Raw genomic sequence first — 23,127 nt, 5'->3', positions numbered from 1 at the left:
CGCACCGGCCCTCTAATAATGGCTCTGAGGTGTTGATAAGTAAACACCCCAGTTTCTTTGCCCTTGGGATGGATTATTCAGAAGCATGCATTTTACCCCGTTTCCAATTTCCCTGTAGGATGAAACTTTAGGTAGTTGCTCTCCAACGTAACTGGTTCAATAGCACACCTTAATTGGCTATTTTTCTTCCTTGTATTACTTTCCACTTCTCTACCTATGTTCTCTGCACCTTCTCCATACACCACTAGCACTTTTCTCAGGGCCTGTTTCTGGGAGAACGTAAGTTAAAATGCCCCTAAACTTACTTTGAAAGGTAAAGTTGGGTGGGGGCCAAAATTGGAGCTCTGAGTTCTCCAGAGAACTGCCTTCATTCTACATTGGGTAGGACCTACAGTATTGTAAGAATCTGAGTTTAGTTACACTATGAATTATCATTGTTTTCTGACCTGGTTGGGTACATAACTACAATGTATAAAACATTTTTATGGCAAATCTGTTCCAAATTCCAAATAACCCACTTCCAGATTCATCTAATGTGTATGCTTAGCTCCTTGTATTGTTTAAATAATGTTTTTGAAAAAAAAAATTTACTTTTTCAAAGCATCAGAATTAATGTGGAATATGGACAAGATTAGAAAGCACGGTCATATTGAGACAGGTAAAAAAAATTAAAAGGAGTACTTTTGAGAAAATGCAAAAAAAGAAAAAAAAAAGGCATACTCTAACAAGTTCCAGGTGAACTGGAACAGAACTCTGATTAGAATTTCCAGATAATTTCTGCTCTTCTCTGATGTTATTTCTTCACTCCGCGATCAGTCATGGGAGCCCACCATGAACCATGCTCTAGCCTGAGTTCTGTGAGTGTAAAAATCAAAGACATAGTCCCTGATATTGTAACCAATGGTCTGGCAGGAAAGCTGCCAAGTAGGCAGTTATAATAAGAGACAGGTAAGTGGTGGGGCAAAGAAGCACAGATGCTCTGAGAATGCAGATCAAGGATGTGGGCCCCAGAGAAGGTGATGCTGGAGCTAAGTCCTAGGGATGAGGGGAATTATCCAGGCAAGGGGCATTCTGACTTAGGAGAGCAGGTGTACAAGGACACAGAAGTGGGAGACCACCAGACTGTTATCTCCCAACATCTGCACTCCCTTCATTTTAAAACTAAACCTTCCCAGTTTTAGCTGAGCACATGGACACCCAGCTAGAGACTGCATTTCCCAGCCTATTGTTAGGACAACTTCTGGTTTAAGAGATCTGAGCAGCAAAAGGGATGTGCATTGCCAGGCTCCTTCTGGAATTTAGATAAGAAAGCAACATCCGTCTTCCATGACTCACAATGTTTTTGTTTGTTTTATAGTGGCTTAACTGTGACTAATGTGGTAGGTTCAAGGAAGTATGGCTGGAGTTCAGTGTGAGAGAACAGTGGTGATATACATATGGCTAGAAAAATGAAACAGGGGCCAGATCACGGACGGTCCAGCGTGTCATGCTACCTGGTTGGATGGTCATCCAGAAGCCAGTGGAAACCCTTGGAAAGATCCTTGGGCTTGCTGGAGCTCACAGCTGACTGTGATTTTTTTTTTTCCTGAGATAAGAATTGCAAAGAATTGAAGAATCTTGGATATAGGTTTTTATTGTTGCTTGTCTTGCTGTTTCAAGTTTGATCTCCCTTAGAACCCATCTGGTGACTCTAGTCGTTTATTGGCCTATGAGGAGCACACAGTGTTCTGGAGTGAGTATGTGGGAAAAGGTAAGGAAGGAGGGGGACAGGGAGAGACCAGCTGCTATGCCTCTTGGGTAACACTTCCCTTCTGCTGCTAACATTTTCCCTGGAGGGTTTCCAACTTCTGAAAGTCCCAATGCTGGCAATTCTTCCCAGTGTTCTGGGACTGGGGTGCTGGGCTAGTCTAATTTAACCCTGTGTGGGAAAGGGCCAGCAACCACATTAGCCCGGGTCACCTTCCTCACTGTTTCAGCCCTGCCAGGGTTTCCCAGGGCTCCCAGCGAGTTTCAGTGGCTGCTCTCACTACAAATGGACCATATTGTGTTCCCCTTGTTAATCCAAACTGGAGATGCTCAGAAGGAACTTTATTTTTTAAAAATCCAAGGAAAAAACAAATATATAACTCACCTTCCCTGCCCCGCCCCAGAATCTCAAGAATAGGTGAGCTTACAAGGCATGGATTTCTTTTTTTTAAAAAAATACGTTTTTATTGATTTTTAGAGAGTAAGGGAAGGAGATGGGAAGAGAGAAACATCGATTGACTGCTCCTACACGCCCCCTATTGGGGATTGAGCCCACAACCTTGGCATGTGCCCTGACCGGGAATCGAACTGTGACCTCTTGGTGCTTGGGATGATGTTCAACCAACTGAGCCACACTGGCCAAGGCGAGGCATGGACTTCTTATCTTAAAATAATTTAAAATTGTTTACACAGATGTTTTGGTTGTCACAATTTTAATTCACCATGCCTGGTTCTCTTCCTTGCCTCGGCCTGGCCTCAGCTGGGGGAAAGTTTTATTGTTTGCACTTTAGCATGTTGATCTAGTCAGGTCTGGAGGAGCTCAGGGCTGTGAGTGGGTGAACCCTCCAGGAGGCTGAAGATGGAGGAAGTCACAATTAATACTCCTTTTACTTAGGGCTGTCCCTTATCAGAGTTGACCAATAGAGGGACTGAAATGTCCCACCAGGAGATAATGTAAAATCAGTAAAAGCTGATTCCAGATGTCACATTTCAGTGCTCAAAGGTTCAGGAATGGTGGACTTTGTATATGCTGAATCCGCCCCCCCCCCAAATATTTAATATTTAGTTTTTGTAAAATACACATGACATAAAATTTACCATCCTTCCTAATTATATATATATATATATATATATATATATATATATATATATATATATTTATATTGATTTCAGAGAGGAAGGAAGAGGGAGACAGAGATAGAAACTGATGAAAGAATCATTGGTCCGCTACATCCTGCATGTCCCCTACTGGGGATTGAGCCTACAACCCATGCCCTTGACCGGAATTGAACCCAGGACCCTTTAGTCTGCATGCTAATGCTCTATCCACTGAGCCAAATTGGCTAGGGCCCTAATTATTTTTAAGTGTATAGTTGAGTAGTATTAAGTATATTCACATGGTCATGTAATCAACCTCATCTTGCAAAACTAAAACTCTATGCCCATTAAACTATTCCCCCCCCCCCCAAATTATAATAATATGAGTGTGTGTGTATATAAACTTTTTAACGTGAATTTTTTTTCCCACCTCTTCACAGCTAACTCATTTTTCAAGCTTAATTTAGATGTCCCTTTCCCCAGAAAGCCTTCCATTACCATTGTGTTACATAGGACTATAATTGTCTGTTTAATTTAGACTATAAGCTCCTCAATGGCTGGCTAGGGGTTGGTCTTATTTATTGTTGGCTCCTCAGAGCTTAGTATAGTGCCTGGATACTTAGGTGCTCCACAAGTATTTATAGAATTGAAGACCATCTTTAACATGACTAAGACTGACGTAGATCAAAGTGAAGTGAGTTGGGATGAAGTTTAGATGGGCCACCGTGGCACACAAGCTGTGGGACTGGGGTCTGAATGAATTCTCCAAACCTTTTCTGGTCTGCTTAACCTGGAGGCACTAGGAAAAGGAAAACTTCTGGGAATGACCTTGACTTTGGGAGTGGGAATTGTAGAAACACCCATACTTGTGGGAGGAAGAAAAATAGGATTGGGGATTGAGAGGCCTGGGCTGGAGCCCTGGCTTCTCTCCTAATTATCTTTATGATCTTAGACAATTCACACAATTTCTCTGAATGCAAGTTTCCACATCTATAAAATGTAGGTAAAACAAAACCTGCCCACCTTCTGTTATAGTGCTCTTCTGAAGATGAAAACAGATTTTATGAACTACAATATACTATACAGGCATTAATTATTAGAACTATAATATTTCAGTGAGAGTTGTTACTTAGGGAGGGGCAAGCAAGTTTCCTGAGGTAGACTCAGAGCCCCCAAGTTCAATTTCTCAGAGAATTTTTCTTGGGGCCTGAGCTGATTCCCTCAAAGAGAAGGGTCAACTTCATTTCCCTACCAGTTATCCGCAAACTGCGGCTCGCGAGCCACATGCGGCTCTTTGGCTCCTTGAGTGTGGCTCTTCCACAAAATACCGACTTATGCGCATGGGCCACAAAGTTTCAATCGTACTGTATGTGCGTGCCCGCACGTGGTATTTTGTGGAAGAGCCACACTCAAGGGGCCAAAGAGCCGCATGTGGCTCGCGAGCCGCAGTTTGCCAAACACTTCCCTAGACCATACTGCTTAGCCTTCAGGGAGGGAGCAATAACGGCCTTGTATTGGGCACAGTAAAAAAGGTTCATATGTAGAATCAGATTTAGGGAAAGCAGGATTGGTGGTAAAGAGAAAAGTCCTGGAAAAAGTCCCTGGCTGGGGTGTGGCTGAGACTATCTTCCATATAAAGGGAACCCCAGGCAAATGTGCTTCTGAGGATGTCCCCAGATTTGTGTCTTGCTCCAAAGAAGCCCTGTTTAAAGGATAGTTGTAGCTTGAAACAGTTTCAAAAAGCCTGAAAAGAGGAGTAAAAATTAAAAAAAACCCATAAAAAAGTCAGAAAAATCTGGCTTCCCTGCAATTTCAGACTGTTTCTCCCTTGCTTAAGATCTATCCACTTAAAGGGGACCATGCAGCTGCTCTAACTTTAAATTTAGACTTGCAAAAGTTAAAAACCGTGCAACCTGATCTGAATAGAAATGTGGTCACAAAGCCTACAGAAAGTCAATGAAAACAGGATTTTAATATTTTAGAAGCCATTTCCTCCGCTGCATTGGAAATTCAAATAGAACAGCACGGGGGCATGGGAATTGGAAGCAGAATGTGAAACCTACCAGGACAGAAAAGCAAAACAGATACAGCTAGTTTCACTGTCCATCATAAATGAGGAATCGTTATAAACAGCTGAAATATGGGAAACCCTTCTTTTCTGTTTTAATCTCAAGGAGTAAGTAACAAGCAAACTTTCTTAAGAACGCAAGTGAAGAAAAAAAAGAAAGACATCTGTAATACTTTTTCTTTTAATACTTTCAACAATAATGATAAATTAAAAAAGAAAAGAAGTTGGGCAGTTTTGGCCTAGCCTTTGTGCTGTTAAATGTTGATGTATTAAAACGTATTCTTGGAAGATGTCTGGAACGCTTTGGTAATTTCAAATCACTTTCCCGTCCACATCTGCTTCCCATTATAAATGTCCTTAGGTTTAATTACTTTTTTCCTATTGTTCACTTTCTCATTGAAAAACAGTTAATATATTTATGTAATTTTACTTCCTCTGGCCTCCCCCCCCCCCCCCCCCCGCCTTTTAGATGTGTATAAAATGTGGCTACTACCCAGAAACACCCAAATGGAGAGGAGTGATTCTTAATGCTGAAAGGTCAGTAAAATCACTTTTCCTTTGATTCAGAAAATAGGACTGTCAGTTTGGTAGGTGAAAATGTATATTTTGAAATCTGACAAAATGCCAACATATGACATCAAATTGCGGGCCAGGAACACTCCTGCCGTGTGGATCCTCCAGTGACATGTTAGGAATGCATTTGCTGGGAAAGCATTCCACCCAACACAGATCCCTCAAGGTGATTAATTGCCTGATGTGTCTGCCTTGTGCTTTGAACTTGAAAAGCCTAATGTAAATACAAAGTATATCATGATGGAGATGGTGCTGAGGATGCTAATGACAGGATGATAGATCAGAACCTTAGCGAAATGTGACTTTAAGCACTTTAACAGAATTCGGCATTTTTTTCTTCTTCTTTTGACACAAGGAAATAGTGTTTGAATCCATGCAGGAATTCACTAGGTTTACTTCCAATATGGCATATTGCTCTACTTCCATTCATGATGATTTTCAGCTTTTCACACACGGTCCACAAATTATTGTTTCCCAGCTCTACATCTGTTTCTCCATCTCTTCGGGTGCCATTAACAACAAGAGAAAGGAATCTATAAAATGATGTAACAGCCTATAGTTATCTCTAAACAGAGTTAATTGGCCACACCTTAAAAGGAGTTCCTTCGGTGGAATATATTGTGCAACCAGATGCTTTGTACCCCTCCCCCTGCCTTCCAATCAATTTGGGGCCTACGGCTGGAATAATCCATCATTGACAGATATGTTTAATGAGTCTGGCTTTGAGCATTCATAGCAGAGGGACTTCGGATTAGGTTTTATCTTATTTCACATCTTGATGGAAGGAGGCTTCAACATGCTAATGGAATGAAATTTGTAGTGTGGAAGAAGCTGGGAGACATTGCAAAGAGAGAGGGCACCTTAGAAAGACCAGCAAGGGCCGAGCAGGTGGGGAGGTCTTGTGTGAGCTGGCCCACTGACACTGCTCTGCAGAGAGGCTGTGCGGAGGGTGGGGGCCCAGGGACCCAGGGGGCCAAACCCTTTCCTGGGGTAGCCACGCTGGATCTGAAGGGCCGCAGCTGCGTGGCTGCCCAACACAGAGCTCTTTTGCAATGTGTTACTCACTCTCAGTTCCTGCCAAATTTGGGGAAATAATCAGAAACATAGGTTTTCCACACTGAGGAGGAAACCAGAATGTAGCACTGCTCAAACAAACCTGGAGGCAGCCCTTCCTTATGGGGCGGGCTGTTGGGAAGTGTTTCATGAACAGGCTTCACTGCGCACACAGATGGAAACCCCTTGCTCTGGCCACCTGAATGAATTTCCCTAACCCAGTGGTTCTCAACCTTCCTAATGCCGCGACCCTTTAATATAGCTCCTCATGTTGTGGTGACCCCCAGTTTCATTGTTACAAATTGAACATAATTAAAGCATAGTGATTAATCACAAAAACAATATGTAATTATATATGTGTTTTCTGATGGTCTTAGGCGACCCCTGTGAAAGGGTCATTCGACCCGCAAAGGGGTCACGACCCACAGGTTGAGAACCGCTGCGGCCTAACCCATCGCAGGGCTGTTAGAGCTGTTCCTCTACTGGAGGAGAAACACAACCTACGTCTTCCTCCAGTTGGAAGCATTCTCCAATGATCTGAAAAGCTTGATCTCTGTATTAGGAACATCTTAACTTGCTCTCTCTGGTTCATGAGCCCATTTTTCTGGAATTAGTAGAGGTTGTGTACTCTGACTTCCTTTCCTTTGGTGATAAACATGCTTTGGCCATGTTAAATTAACTAAACAAGAAGCCCATTAGACTGAGTCGACTCTCATGTGATAGTGGCCTATAAAAGCAATCCAAACTGTAAGCCCGTAAATGCCTCAAGGTTATGAAATCAAAATACTACGGACAACCAATTACAGACAGCCAACTAGGCTTTCAGCTCTAGCCAATCAAATAATTTCCTTTATCTGCTTTTGCACTTTCTGATACATTTCCTTTATCTGCTTTTGCACTTTCTGATATATTTCCTTTATCTGCTTTTGCACTTTCTGATATGTCTTTTTCCTGGCTCCTGTTGGTAGAATGCTCCTAACCACTTCAGGTTTAGCACTGCTCAATTCCAACGGATTTTTTCTTCTTCAAATGCCTCACTTTATCTTTTAACACCCACGAGATGTGAATTTCCCTATTGTCTTGATTTGTGTGAGGAGGACTGGTTGGTCCGTCTGAAGTGAAAATGGGACTAGATCACACATGGGATGGTCAATTTATCCTCTTTCATTTCGCCTGTTGCTTTCCAGCGGTGATTTACAAGAAATGAGCATAATCGTAGAGCAGAAAAGGAAGTTAGATATGGGGTCAAAAGTTCTTTTACAAATAGGGAACGAGAGGAGATTTGATTTTGACCAAAGTGACCAGGATCCAAATGAGTGGAGCTAGAATGTGAATGGGCCTATGAAGCTCAGGCCAGCCTACCTCCCTGTATGGAATCTCTGAGCTGCCCAATATTTAGATTGTAGAGCAAATGGAAGTCTAATTGAGATGTCCTAGGGAGAGGCACTAGGTGGCTCATGGCTTCTGATTTGTTGGTCATTAGAGTAGGGCTTTTGAAGATGTAGGAATAGTCTTATTATGCCCTTTGGGATAAAGAAATGCTCCAGAGGTGAACAAGTTACCTTTGGAGAGCTTTGCTCAGAGGAAAGGTTTCTCTTGGAATTCTCAGAGTTTTGGAAGATATGAACAAACTGATGAACATGGGGAAAGATTCAGAGAAAGAAGACTTTCACTGTTATCCCATGATTTTATTCTCATAAAGTATTTCTTAATTACCTGCCAATTTCAAAGCCAGTTCTTTGGCTTGGTGGATAAAGGAAATGTCCCTAACATCTGGAAAGATGAAAATGACAAGCAAATGATACTCCCAATGAAATCATTTTGTTGTAGGCTTTTAACACATTGGTTAACAATCCCAGGGCATTGTCACAGAAATGATTTGAAGAGCCTTTCACATTCCAATTAGCCACTTCAGACAAAATTGGAAGATGGCATGGAGGCCGTTAGAAGCAGTAGAAGGGAAATGTAATAGAAGTAGACATTTTCATTTTTGTGTTTTTAAATTTGATTTCAGTTTTAGCACGACTTTTACAGCATATCTGGCAGATTAACATACGCTTGCTGAAACTTATTCATCATAATATTTATCTGTGAGAAAAAGTGGTTGTAGAGTTTAATTTGTTTGAAAGTTGTTTTTTATGTCTCAGAATGAAGGGTATTGGACAAGTATAAATATAAGCATAATTATTTTTGTGATCCTTTGTTTAAATTCCTAACTTCAAAGGGCACTGATGAAGGAGGGGTTCCTAACACCTAGGAGTTTATGACAGGCCTCTGAAGTACAACATTTGATAGACCCTAAATAGAAAAAACATGTCTTGCCAAGGAAAATAAGAGTTGACCTTTTAAAAATTTTATTTTCTATTAAAATAATGCTAGGACATAGCCTTTTCGTTTTAAAAAATGGCTTGAATTCTGTGAGTTTTATAAGTTTGAAAGCACATGGCCCAGGCTGGGTGGCGTGCATAGGTGAAAGGAAAAAGGAAGCGAAACAGTGGAAAGGGAAGCAGAGGAAAAATAAAAGCAAGCTGAAATCAAAGAGGGGCGGGGGTAAAAATGTCAGTGGAAAAATAGGAGAGTCCCAATCTTCTTGAATATTTTATGGTGAGCTTTAGAGTAAGCTTGGTCACCCAAAGGACACACAACAGGGATTAGTGTTCAAAAATGAACAACAGATGTTGGATGTCAACAGATAATACCCCAGGGATAAAGAGCATTTAGGGTGAAAGAAAGTAAACCACACTGTCAGGTGGTCGTTGGTACTTTGGGTCAATCTTTGATGAGGAATAAGTTTCTTGTGCAGCTCGCAGAGATTCATTAGAGCAACCCAATGGTTTTTCTAGTTAACAGGCTCCTAAGTGGACATCAGAGGAAAATTAATTTGGCAGCGGTCACTCACAGAACATCTACATATGTCACTGTGCATTGACAGAAGCCCTTCCCCGCACGGGATTATAACAGTTATTCAATTAACAAGTGTCTTTGAGCAACTTAGCTCAGGTGGGGAGGAATCATCAGAGCTTCCTCAAAAACACCATCCTGGTCATCATATTTATAAGGTGGCTGAACTCTACCTTTTTGGCGACTCTTTATGCCATTATGGTGTTTTACTATCTTTATAGTGTTCATCTGAAGTTTTGTGCATGTAATTGATTTCTTGCTCATCATCTGTCTTGCTCACGAGAAGATAAACGCCATGAAATTAGGGACAACCTTTGTTTTCTTCATCACAGCGTACTCAGTGCCGAGACTAGTGCCTGGCACGAAGTTGGAACTTCAAAATGCATCCAGTGATATTTCAGACACAATTTAATTTTAGAACTTGAATGAAGAATAAATATGTTAAGTCACTATGATAAACAGAGAAGATAGAAGTCAGGGAGAAGAGAAGATGGAAAAGAGAGACAATTCAAAATTTGCATTATCCTTCATGTTTCTTGACTTACAGCTTGAGAAAGTACAACTCTGGGCAGCTGAGTGCTGACAGCCTCTGGTCCATGTGGATGTCTTTGAGAAACTTGCATGAAGGGACAAGACAGGCTGGAAGTGCTATCTTTATTTCAGGTGAGGCCAGTGAGCACCAGATAGATATACCCATCAGCTCATAAAGATGATGGGAAAGTGACTCAAGGCAAGAATGTCTACCTTTTGGAGAAGAGGAGCTACTTTAAATTTCTCCTGAGTCTTAAGCTCACTGAGATTTTAGCTCACTCTGGTAGGATGGGTGGCAGGGTTGGTCGGCACCAGAGAGCTGGTGAGTTGGTTCTAAATTTAGTTCTAAATCCAGGTGTTGAGGTTGTGAAGGCCACATTGTTTTAGCATTGAGAGTTTGTTGGGACACGAGTCTAGCTTATATTTTTCATACAGTTAAACCTTTTTCACTTCAAGAAACACCCCTTAATCTGAGACTCTGCCTACTTTGGTATTCAAAATGGTTTTTTTTTTTTTTTTTTTTTTTTTTTTGGCAAATGATAATGATGAAAGGTGTTGTTTAAATCCCTTTATCTGGCAGAGATATACCAAAAATCTGGAACCAAAGTCTGAAAAGGGGGTCAGCAGACAAGGCAACAGGAGTCAGGAGTTCTTAGCAAAGTGAAAAGGTAGAGATACAGAGGAGAGAACAGCAGCCGTAATAGTTTTTTTCAGCCCTGGCCAGTATTTCTTAGTGGTTAGAGCATTGGCCCACACACAAAAAGGGTCTCAGGTTTGATTCCCCGCCAAGAGCACGTACCTGGGTTGCAGGTTCAATCCCAGGCCCCGATTGGGCACGTGCAGGAGGCAGCCAATCAATGTGTCTCTCTCACATCTATTTTTTTCTCTCTCTTTCCCTCTCTTGCCCTCCCTACCACTCTCTTTAAAAATCAATGGAAAAAATATACTCAGTGAGGATTAACACACAAAACAAAACAATAGTTTTTTCACTCTGTGTTCCAGCAGGGAGACAGGTGGTGAAAAGACAAGAGCGGCTCGAGAGCCTGTAACCAGGTGGGGAAGGGGAGGTACAACTTCTTACATTTGCCCTTTATAGGTCCTTAGGAGGTGCTGCTTTACCCTGCAATTGGAAAGGCATGGGTTTGACGTTGAGTTATGTTCCTAGCTTTCATAGAAGTGCCATGAGAACTCAATAGTGGTAATCCATGGGATGAGTGCTTAGCAGAGTTTCTGGAACATAGTAAATTTTTAGAAAACATTACTACCACTACTGCTGTTATTAGTAAGTGGTCTCATTTGTACTAAACACCACCACCAACTCCAAAGCAGGGCCCATCAATCAGCTTGAGAGCAAGATGAAAAGTAGGACCTACGTGTTGGGGGGCGGAGGGATCGCAGGAAGCTGTGGGGTGTGCAGCAGGGGAGAAGATGCAACAGTTTAAAACAAAGAGGGTAAGGGAACCCTGCAGCTGCTCAGCTGAGGGTATGGGTAGACGGGGGTTAAGTTAAGCAGATTTTATAGGAAAAATCAATGACAAGATAAAAGTAAGTAGTTAAAATGACAAAAATATTTTAAAAATCAATGTATAAATTTATATGGCCAGATTACAAACAGAATCTGTTGAACAATTTCGTTATAACGATGACCCTCCCTTTGAGATGCAGATGTCATTGACAGTACTTGAGAGTTTAGCACACCTTGGATTTAAATTACATGTCGAAATCTCTTTCTTCAATCTGGATTAGTCAGTTTTTAAACTAGCTTCTCTGTCTTGCAGTTCTAAAACTGATAGCACAAAGACATCAGTAATGACAGTAATAGCTAATTATCTAGCTATTTTAATTTGATTGAAGAAGAGAGCCAGGGGAGAAAGTAATGAATCTTTCATGAAAGTAGAGTGTGGGTCAGATAGCCTGGAATAGGGTGTGTGTCTGTGATCCCAGAATTCTAGAACCCAATAAACATTCACTCACTTATCAAACATGGGTGAGCACTGGGAAATGCAGGTGAGAGAGTCTCAAAACCACAGCCTGTAAAGAGTTTACAGTCTTGTGAGTAATGAAACATGTAAAAACAATTATAATGTGATGTAGGAATTAGGGGGCTCAGATAACACGCTATGGGAATCCAGAAAAAGATGCCTAACCTGCATTGTGTGGTCATTGAAGGCTTCCAGAGGAAGAATGCAGGCTTAATCCTCTGAACAGGAATTTTCAGGGTAGATTTAGAGGTGGAGGGTGAGGGGGGAAAGAGTTTTTAGAATAGAAAGTTATCTGTAGAGAAGACATTACCTTCAGAGGTCAAATAATTCAGTGTGGAGGGTAGGTACCTATGGGGAAATGGCAGAAGATGTGGCTAGGCAGGGCTAGGTCACAAGTGGATCGCCTCAAAACAAATTTGGGTTTATCCTATAGTGGGGGAAGCAGTTTGAATAGATAGTATTTTACAAAGATACCCTAGCACTGACGTAGAGACCAGCTTGAAGGGTGTTGAGGCTGAAGACGGGCACTCAAGGTAGGAGGCTACTTCATGGTGTCTGTAGGGAGTAACAGACCTTAAACTGAGGCAGTGGTAGTGGGAATGGAGAGAAGAGGGAGGGATAGGGCTTGGGCTCTGTGTGGCTGGTGATGATGGGTGATGGGGACAGGAAAGGGAATCTTAGGTTATGTTCTGAATTCTCTTCAGCACTAGGTAGATGGGAATGCCTATCACCAATTTAGAGAATACAAGGCAGGTAAGAGTGAGGGGCCTTCTTAAATAAACTCCATTCTATGAATAAAGAACAATAAGAGGATTTTGGATGAAATGCTTGGCCTGTGCTTCACAATTTCCCATTTCCCAGACTTTTTTGCTATTTCCTTCACTGGGAATGTCTCCATTCCTCCCATGCTTTTGTAAATTCAGAGCTATCCATATAAGTCTAACACAAATTCCAACTTTTTCAGAAAGCCTTCTCAGATTCTCCATCAGCCAAAAGTGATCTGTTCAGTGGTTGATTCATGCAGTTCTTTTCTTCTAAGAAGTAGTAGAGGATCATTTTAAGAATGTGGGTTCTAGAGCCAGACTGTGTGGGATTAACTTTGCCTCTACCACATGTGAGTTGTGTGATTTAACTGCTCTTTGCTTCTATTTTTTCATCTATAAAGAGAAACTAATATCAGCACCTAACCTTACAAATTTATTTGAGTATCAAATGAGGTCACTCAGATAAAGCAATTTGAATAGTGCCTAGCACATAGTAAGTGTTCAATAAATGCTGGCTGCTACTGTCATCTTTCTTCTGGTATTAAATCCTTTCTATATTGTATTGCATTATATGTAAGTATGTAAATGCTCCTGATGAGATAGCTATCTCCTTGAGGGTATGAATCATTTTTTTGAATTTCTTTCAGCATCAATCATAATGCCTCACACAACAAATATTTATTGATCCACTGACCTATTCTGTACTGTTGTTTTTGAATACAGAGTTTTCTTGTTTAGGACAAGCCATACACTTCAACCTACGTATTTTTCCCCCCTAGGGATTGAAGCATTAGCCTAGTGTTTGAAAGTATTTGAGAGTTTGAGGTTGATGTTTAAGTCATATTGTCATTCATATTTATGGTTTCCTGCTTCTGAATATTTGGTCAGCAATGTAACTACCAATTATCTAATTTTTCTGATGGGAAACATGATCATCTACGTGACTTGGTTTCCAAGAATGATGAAAATTGAGGGATATTTGTGCTTTTCCAAAGAACATTAATATACATTATTTCAGATCTCATAATTTTTTAGTTTTTCTAATTATCTCATTGACTTGCTATACAATTGCCCACCTACATAATAATTGTGTGGCCTAATAATTCCAGGTCATATTTTACCAATTTAATTATATATGTACATATATACACATATATGTATATAAACATATATAAACATATCTACATCTATACATCTATACATGCATATACATTTATACTATACACACATATATATATCTGAGTCTATATATCTGGCCTGTAATTTTTTTTTTTTTTTGTAGTGTTCTTATCTGGCTTCAGTATCAGGGTAATGCTAGTCTCATAAGATGAGTTTGGAAGTGTTTTTTCCTTTTTAATATTTTTTGGAAGAGTTTGAGAAGGATTGTTAGTAATTCTTTTAATGTGTGGTAATGTTCACCAGTGAAGCCATCTGGTTCTGGACTTCCATTTGTTGGGAAAATTTTCATTACTGATTCAATTTCCTTGCTCATTATTGGTCTATTCAGATTTTCTATTACTTTATGATTCAGTCTTGATAAGTTGTATGTTTCTAGGAATTTATCCATTTCTTCTAAGTTGTCTAATTTGCTGTTGGGTAATTTTTTTATGGTAGTTTCTTATGATCCTTTGTATTTCTGTGGTATCAGTTGTAGTATCTCCTCATCTAATCAAATAAAAGAGAAACATGCAAATTGACCATACCTCCGCTACCCCCACAAGCCATGCCCACAAGCCACGCCCACCAGCCAACCAGAAGTGAATATGCAAATTAACCCAACTAAGATGGCGGCGGCCACGGAGCTGGAGCGAGCAGGAGGCTTGGGTTGCCCTGGACGATGGAGGAAGCCAAGCTTCCCGCCTTCCCTGGCCAGCACTGAGCTCCACTCAAAGCTACAAAGTTTCAATTATAGAAGATAAATAAATCCCAGACACCTGCTTCCAGCCGTGGTGGCCTCCGCTCAAGGAGGGGCTGGGCAACCCAGGCTTCCAGGACCTGGGCTCTGCTCAAGGCTACAAAGTTTCAATTATAGAAGATAAATAAATCCCAGATACCTGCTTCCTGCCCACGGCTGTGGCCAGCCTGAAAATGGCCATCAGCCCCTCACCCAGGCTGGCCAGGCACCCCAGTGGGAACCCCCCACTCTGAAGGGGCTGTGGCCAGCCTGAAAACAGCCCTCAGCCCCTCACCCAGGCTGGCCACACAACCATGGGGTGAGGGTCCCCACTGGGGGACTGGGACAGCCTGAAAACAGCCATCAGCCCCTCATCCAGGCTGGCCAGGCACCCCAGTGGGGACCCCCACCCTGATCCAGGACACCCTTCAGGGCAAACCAGCCAGCCCCTACCTGTGCACCAGGCCTCTATCCTATATAATAAAAGGGTAATATGCAAATTGATCCTAACAGCAGAACAACTGGGAATGACTGGTCACTATGACACACACTGACCACCAGGGGGCAGATGCTCAATGCAGGAGCTTCCTCCTGGTAGTCAGTGTGCTCCCACAGGGGGAGCTCTGCTCAGTCACAAGCCAGGCTTATGGCTGTCAGTACAGCGGTGCTGGTGGGAGCCTCTCCCACCTCCTCAGCAGCGCTAAGGATGTCTGATTGCAGCTTAGGCCTGCTCCCCGCTGGCAAGTGGACATCCCCCGAGTGCTCCCAGGCTGCTAGAAGGATGTCTGACTGCCAGCTTGGGCCCAATCCCCCAGGGAGCGGGCCTAAGCCAGCAGGTGGACATCCCCTGAGGGGCCCCAGACTGTGAGAGGGCACAGGCCGGGCTGAGGGGACCCCCCCCCCCCCCGCGCAAATTTTTGTGCACTGGGCCTCTAGTTTGTTTATAATTTTATTAATTTGAGTCAAACTCTTTTTTTAGTCTAGCCCAGGGGTGGGCAAACTTTTTGACTCGAGGGCCACAGTGGGTTCTTAAACTGGACTCAGAAGAAGGAGCTGTGGCCGTGTTTCCCGACGTTGCCATGTTAACACTGCTGCTGGTGAAGGAGCGGAGGGGAGAGCAAGAGAATCCTCCGCTCTTTTGGCTCCGTGGGCTGGATAGAACAGCCGAATGGGCCGGATCTGGCCCGCGGGCCGTAGTTTGCCCACGGCTAGTCTAGCCAAAGGTTTGTCAATTTTGTTTATCTCTTTAAAAAACCAACTCTAAGTTTCATTGATCTTTTCTATTCTCTTTCTAATTTTATTTATTTTTGTTCTAATCTTTATTTTCTTCCTCCTGCTAACTTTGGGCTTAGTTTGCTCTTTTCTCTTCTAGTTCATTGAGGTGGAAGATTAAAGTTGTTTATTTGAGAGTGTTCTTTTTCCTTAATGTAGGCTTTTTTTTTTTTTTTTTCAGTAACTTCCCTCTTAGAACTGCTTTGCAGCATCTCATAAGTTTTGGTATGCTGTGTTTTCATTTTCATTTGTTTGAAGATATTCTTTTATTTTTTTTAATTTTTACCTACTGGTTGTTGAGAAGTGTGTTGTTTAATTTCCACATATTTGTGAATTTTAAAAAATTCCTTCTGTTATTGATTTCTAGTTCCATATCCTAGTGGTCAGAAAAAATATTTAATATAATTTCAATCTTCTTAAATTTATAAAGACATATTTTATGACTAAACATATGATTTTATCCTGGAGAATGTTCCATGTGTACTTGAGGATAATGTGTATTTTTCTGCTGTTGGATGAAATGTTGTGTAGATGTCTGTTTGATCCATTTGATCTAAATTGTAGTTCTAGTCCATTATTTCTTTTTAAAAAATATATATTTTTATTGATTTCAGAGAGGAAAGAAGATGGAGAGAGAGAGATAGAAACTTCAATGATGAGAGAGAACCATTGATTGGCTGCCTCCTGCACGCCCCACACTGGGGATTGAGCCCGCAACCTGGTCATATGGCCTGACCGAGAATTGAACCGTGACCTCCTGGTTCATAGGTTGATGCTCAACCATTGAGCCACACCAGCTGGGCCATAGTCCATTATTTCTTTATTGATTTTCTGTCTGGGTGATCTAGCTAGCCATTATTGAGAGCAGGGTTCTGAAGTTCTTTACTATTATTGCATTACTGTTTATTCCTGCCTTCAGATCTATTAGTAATTATTTAATATATTTAGGTGCTCCACTATTGGATGTGTTTATATTTTAAATTGTTATAACTTCTTAATAAAATGACTCCTTTCTTATTACATAATGACTTTCTTTGTCTCTTATTACAGCTTTTGACTTAGAGTCTGTTTTTTTCAGATATAAGCGAAGATGCCCCTGCTCTCTTGTTTTCATTTGCATGGAATATCTTTTTCCACCCATTGACTTATAGCCTATGAGTGTCATTAAAGCTTAAATGAATCTCTTGCAAACAACATATAGTTGAGTCTCCTCTTTTTCTTCTTCCTCTTCCTCCTTCTCCTCCTTTTCTTTCTTCTTTTATCCATTTAGTACTCTAGTCTTTTATTGAAGAATTTAACCATTTACATATAGAATAATTATTTCTAGGTAAGGATTTTAGTATCACTATTTTGTTAATTGCTTTCTCCCCTTTTTTCTTTGTTGTTGAAAGTATTACAGATATCCCCTTTGTTTTTTGTTTTTGCTTGTTTTGTAGTTTCTTTCTTCCTCTCTTGCTGTTTACTATGTGAATTGTTGTTTGTTTTCTTTTTGTGCTTTGATTCTTTTCTCTTTATCATTTGTGTTTTAATTGTATTTACCTTCCTATCTGCCCCAAATCCTGCTCTAAAATTTCTGTTGACAGCTTCAACCTCTTGCTTTACTTTAGTGGCTGCTATTAGCTTTCAGGCTTAGTTAATATCTGCACTGCACAAATTGTAATAGGTTCTTGGAGTGTGCCCACTTGTTTCTATGGCTTTCACTAGCTAAATTGTTCTTGCTTTTCCCCACTTACAATATATGCAACCAGTGACAATACCAGCTTGATGAACTCCAAAGTAGTGGTTCTTTACTGGGAGGTTGTATCTACCAGGGGTCATCTGGCATTATCTGGAGACATTACTGGTTGTTACAATTGGGTAGGGGGAGGGATACTGGCATCTAATGTATGGAGGTCAAGTATTCTGTAAAACATCCTATAATGCACAGGACAGTCCCCCCACTGCCCCTCCCCGCCCCCCAAAAATAATTATTCAGTCAATATGTAAAAAATTACTGAGATTGAGAACCCTGATCCAAAGTGTTCATCTTAGAGCTTACAACTAGGGCGAATATGTAGATAATAACAGGATTAATAAAAAACAAATTAAATTGCAATCAATTAGGAAAAACAGTGGGAGCCCATCTTGAGATGGCAAATAATAAACGTGCTGCCTTAATAACAACAAAATTAATTCTTTGTGCCCTACCTGCCTGCTGATTTTTACTTATAAAAATTATATTCATTAGCTCCCCCCACTTGTCCCCAAAATCCTGTGAGTTTGGTATGGGAGCTACTTTGAATATAAAAAAAACTGAGGCATAAAAAATAAGATGACTCTCCTTAGGACCTCAGCCAAACACAGATTTATGGATTTTTATCCAAGGCCAAAAACACAGGGCTGTTCATACAGTTTAACTGGCGCTATCATGGCAGAAAGTAAGGGCAGGAACCAAAGCTGCTGCCACAAAGAAAGGACTCTCCCAGCTCTCTATTTGGTATTTAAAAATAGGAGAGAAAACGACATAGCTTGAATCTGAGCTAATGCTTGCTGCTTTGTGAATGCTCTTACAGTCATCGCCTTCAAAACAAATTGGCCCTCATCTACAAAGGTTTCTTTTTTTCACTCTCACAAACTCATTTTTAATGGCTTGTGTGGCATCAGTTGTGCCCCTGAGCTGTAATGAAGCACTCTGCAAGTCACCACACGCGAGTCAGAAATGAATCTCACGGAGAGGAAAGTGCTGGAACGTTCATAGGTTTTAATCCAAGGTAAGCAAACCTATTGAGCCACTACCATTGCTTTGAAAATCTGAATGTCATAAAATTTTCAGCAGCTTTCTCTGGCCTGCAAATAAGTTTTGGTCCAGAGACAACCAAGGAGGGATCAGAAGGGAAAATTCTCAAATGCACATAGCTGCCCAGGAGCACACCTCGCGGAGTTTACAAGCACCGTCCAGGCAAAACAAAGAAATAATTGATGGAGCGCAAGGGAAACTGGCTTCGTAGGGCAGGCATCTGCAAAGCCTGGAAGTGCAGCACACATCTTGCAATATATTTGATCCTATCTTCAACATCTTGGGTGGAGAAGGGGTGTTGAAATCTGAGAGTCTCTGTTATATGGGTTTTCTCCTTAGGTTTTATTTAAGTGGAAAGGCAGTGTTTGTATATTGCACTTTATTTCATTGATACTAGCCAATTTACAGAGTGAGATTTAATTGCTAAACATCTGATTTTAAACTTCATTTCGCACAGTACCTTGGCAGCTTTTGATAGATGTTTAACCGTTCAGAAAACAACAATCTCTGAGTATGGAAGTAAAACGAATTGGTTTCACACTGGTGAGACTTTTCTGCATATATTGGAGTCTGGAGATATAGTTTGAATTTTCTTTCTCTAGCTGGTGTGACCATGAAATATAGAGATAGACTCAGGACTTCACCTTCAGGACCTTTGGGGGCCATGGCTGCTGACCTCACTTTCATCATGTTTCTCAATGCTGTAGTAACTATGGGGATGTTCCTCTTCTCTCTAATGGAATAAAAAACAACAACAGTCATAGCACAACATATTCAATTAAGATAAATTATAGAATGTTGAGGCTTTGCAAAAGACATATAAACATTTAGCCATATTTTTAAGTTTGCGTTTGAACATCATTGTGAAGCTTACTCTGCACAAAGCATGGCTCAAAACGCTTTGCAACTTTATTTAATCCTTATAAGACTTCATGTAAGTACTGCTGTCATACCTGTTTTAAATGAAGAAATTGGGGCAAAGAGAGGTTAAGTAATTTGCTCAAGGTCACACAGCTTACAGGAGGCATAAGTAGAATTTGAATCCAGACTGTCTCTGGAGCCTTAGTGTGCTCCCGACCATTCACTTCTCAGAGCAAGTAGTATGAATGTTTAAGAGTGGACTGTAGTAATTTAGGGCTCTTCTGTTGTATTTTCTTATTATTTAAGGCTATTAATAATCTATAGCTAATTACAGCAAAAGCCCAATGGGTCAGAAAAGTTTTGGTCCCACTCAAGTGTGCTCCATGACTCCCTACAGATGTCTCTTTCTTTAGATTTAGCAGCCTTTATATAATGAAAATGCTGGTCCTACCAATATTTTATGGAACCCAAAGGTACAAATGAGTCTTAGACCATGGCCACATGGCCAGAAGTTTTACTATCCTTAGACATAGCTGGGAGAGTCAGGATAGAGAATAAAACAAAGTTCAATGTGTTCTTCTTAAAACTTACCATCTTATACAAACTCGGACCAGTCACCAGTAGTCCCAATGACTGATTCCCATCTTGTAGCTTTGGAAGGCAGAAGAAATAGGAGGAGGAAGGTAAAAATGCAAAAGGTTGAGGATAACACTTTCTCACACTAATGTGCTTACGAATATCCCAGAGTTCTTGTTCATATGCAAATTCTTTTTTTGTAGGTCTAGATGTGTCTAGAAATTCTGAATTTCTATTAAACATCTAGGAATTGCTGTTGCTACTGGTCCATGGACCACATTTTGAGGCAAGAATCTAGAATTAACCAGCAATAACACCATCACCTAGAAGCCTCTCATTAGAAGTTCCATTCAAGTCTTTGAAATATCTGTTTTCTTTGTAATCATGTCAATAGCCATAAAAGCCCCCAGAATGCCACATTCAAAGCTCATTTGCAAAAGTTTGTAAAATCTTTCATTTAACAGGAATTATTCAACTCAAGTTGTTTCTCAAACTATAACTCAAACACTTGAGTCCTAAGTTCTGACTTTCCTGCAGAATGTGCTATGGTGCTATCAGCCCAAATTTGAATAGTTATCATCTTGCCTCATACAGAGATGTCAGTGAGCTTGCCCCCAACACCAACCCTTCTTGTCTCAATGCCCAGGCCCCTATGGCCGCAGAGGATGCAGATCTAACTTCCTTCCTCAACATGACTGGGAGCTGCCCCAGGTGGCAGCTGTGTTGGAGCAGGTTTGGGAAGGATAACCCTAGGTTGACAGGGGGCTAGGAAACAGTGGGGACTGAGAACCCATCCCAGGGAGGGAAGAGGTAGTGGGAGGTGGGACCAGGCCAAGGCTTCAGGTCCCCAAAACATGCTTCATTGTCCCATTAAACTTTACTTACAAAACACAAACTTCAAAGATAAAATCATTACAAGCATTTTAAGATGATGACTGCAGAGCACTAAACCCCAAGTACAAGACCCTTCTGAGCATGGATGGGGTCCTGTGCAATTGCACTGGCTGATATCCATGAAACAGGCCCTGACTCTGGAAATTGCCTGGTATTTTGTGTTGGGGGAATTTATTCAGACTTGTTTGTGTTGGGTCTATCTGAAAGTCTAAACGTTTATGCTAATCAGATAGTCTAAAGCAGTGGCTCTCCAAGTAGAGGCCTGGCCCAGCAGCACCAGCATCACCCAAGAACATGTTAGAAATGCACAGTCTGGGGCTTTACTTCAAATTAAGGGAGCAGAATTTCAAGAGTGGGGGGAACAGCATCCTGTGGGTTTAACGAGCCCTTCTGCTTTAACAAATTTGATCTAATGGTTCTGATCTGATAGTTCTAAAGCTTTTTGCTGAGGAGGAATTCTTTTAAATCATAAATTATTGTTGCAGAATTCTCAATAGTTATTTGGAGGTGGTGGAAATGAATTGTGGGTCACATGGGTATTCATTACTCTTGCATGTGTTTTTCAGTAGGAAAGGTCTGTCACGGTGGTTGAGAGTTGCAGGGCTCCTGATATTTGTTTGGAGGTGCATTTGAGTTGCCAGGTTCCTAATAGCCATTTGGGTGTAGCAGGAAGACCTATGTATTGAAGTAAATCAGAGTATGGGTAGAGTGACTGAGAACCTTTAGCATGGTGGCTTTGTGTTTGGTTTAGCCCCAGGGAGGCATCACTTTGAACCCCAGCTCTCCCTCTAACCAGCTGTCAAGACCTCAGAACAATTATCTAATTTCTCTGAGCCCAGGTATCTTCAGCTATAAAATGGAGATAATAATAGTGAAACCTACTGGATTGAATGAGCTAATGAGTGGAAAAATTTAGAGTGCCTAACACATAGTTAGCACTCAACAGATGGTCAACAGATAGGGAGCAATTATGCAGGGAATAAAGCCATTGTGTGCTAATCTACTCATGTGATGTAGTGACATATTTATTAATTTGTTTGGTAGTGATGATTATTTGATATATAAAAGGCTAATATACAAAGTGTCCCTCTGGGAGTTTGACCAGGAGACTGGGAATTCGATCGCTTGCTATGACGTGCGCTGACCACTAGGGGGCGGCCCCTGCTGGTAGGCAGCAGTCGGTAGCCAGGAAAGGGAGGCCCCAGTCAGCAGCCAGAAGGCCCCGATTGGCCCTGATCGCTGGCCAGGCCTAGGGACTCCATCCATGCATGAATTTTGTGCACTAGGCCTCTAGTTTGATATAAATGGAAACATCCTATTTCCATAGGTCTATGGAGTATATATTCCCATATGTGATTCACAACAATTCTGTTATCAGATGCTCTTTTCCTTCATAGAGGGTTTCCGGGATTCCACCTGGCACACTGGAGGATTAAGTTTTCTTTTCTCCTGAAGGACCAGCAGCTCAGTTCTTTCCTAGCAGTAGCTTACTTTTGTGCTGAGCATACGCAATTGGAATTTCATAGGCTTTCTTCTCTTAGCACCCATATATTTTCTAAATCAATGATTTACAAAGTAAAAAGGATTCCCTTAGGTCAGTGGTTCTCAACCTGTGGTTCGAGACCCCTTTGGGGGTCGAACAGCCCTTTCACAGGGGTTGCCTAAGACCATCAGAAAACACATATATAATTACATATTGTTTTTGTGATTAATCACTATGCTTTAATTATGTTCAATTTGTAACAATGAAATTGGGGGTCACCACAACATGAGGAACTGTATTAAAGGGTCGCGGCATTAGAAAGGTTGAGAACCATTGCCTTAGGTAAATATTTGCTAGGCAGGTCCATCTTGCCCTGCTTTCTGAGCAGGGGCAAAGACTCCCTTTAAGCCTGGTGTTGAGGAGGATGATGGTGTATCGATTTGCTGCCTGCTACTTGCTCCAGCATCACATCAGTTATAAGGAGAGTGGAATTATCCCTGATCAGATTTATGTGGGCCTTTCTTTGTGTTTGGGTCTGAAAACCAACTCCAGGCTAATTGTAGTCTTCTTATTGAATAATAAATGAAGACCAAGCTCAGCTCTGAATACAAGCCAACTTGAGTGTGAGTTAAATTTCAAGGCCAACAGGATTTTT

The sequence above is a fragment of the Myotis nattereri genome (genome assembly GCF_964212035.1).
Source record: "Myotis nattereri genome assembly, chromosome: 11".
NCBI classification, from domain to species: Eukaryota; Metazoa; Chordata; class Mammalia; order Chiroptera; family Vespertilionidae; genus Myotis; species Myotis nattereri.
This window is presented reverse-complemented; position numbering follows the sequence as displayed.